Source organism: Selaginella moellendorffii, unplaced genomic scaffold (genome assembly GCF_000143415.4).
Source record: "Selaginella moellendorffii unplaced genomic scaffold, v1.0 SELMOscaffold_111, whole genome shotgun sequence".
In the NCBI taxonomy this organism is placed as follows: domain Eukaryota; kingdom Viridiplantae; phylum Streptophyta; class Lycopodiopsida; order Selaginellales; family Selaginellaceae; genus Selaginella; species Selaginella moellendorffii.
In genome coordinates, this window is record NW_003314372.1 from 617,184 (window position 1) to 617,723 (window position 540).

The window sequence follows — 540 nt, forward strand, 5'->3', positions numbered from 1 at the left end:
TGGACTCTATTTGATCAAAGATGTACAATCTGAAGATTCGTTGCAAGCTCGAGAGCTACAGAGATACCAAAAAATTATAGTTGGTCTTGACACTTAAAAGAAAAAATGTGTGAGAAAACAAAAAGTATGTTTTATTTCTTTCTACTATTGTTTTATAATTTGTTGTGTGTGGTATCAAGTTTCTAAGTATAAGCCAAGCTGGAGCTTTCAAAACTAATGTTGTGTAGAAGTTGATGAATGATTAAAACAATTTGTAATAATGTAATTAGTTAAAAACTGTTTAAATTAACTAAGTATTGGTTGTAGCTAGCAACCATCCATTCACACAGCCATGAGACATCTTCTAATTCAGGATCAACTAAAAGGGTAGAGCCACCTGTGACTGAAATAGACTTGCCATTGTAATCTGAAATCCGGCTGCCCTTCAGGCATACAGTAGGCTTCTGCCCTCGTCCAGGTTTCTCCTCGATTTCTGAACCTTCATCTTCGGCCTTTGAATCCCACAGACACATGTCTATACTGTGGCCTGATTCATCACTC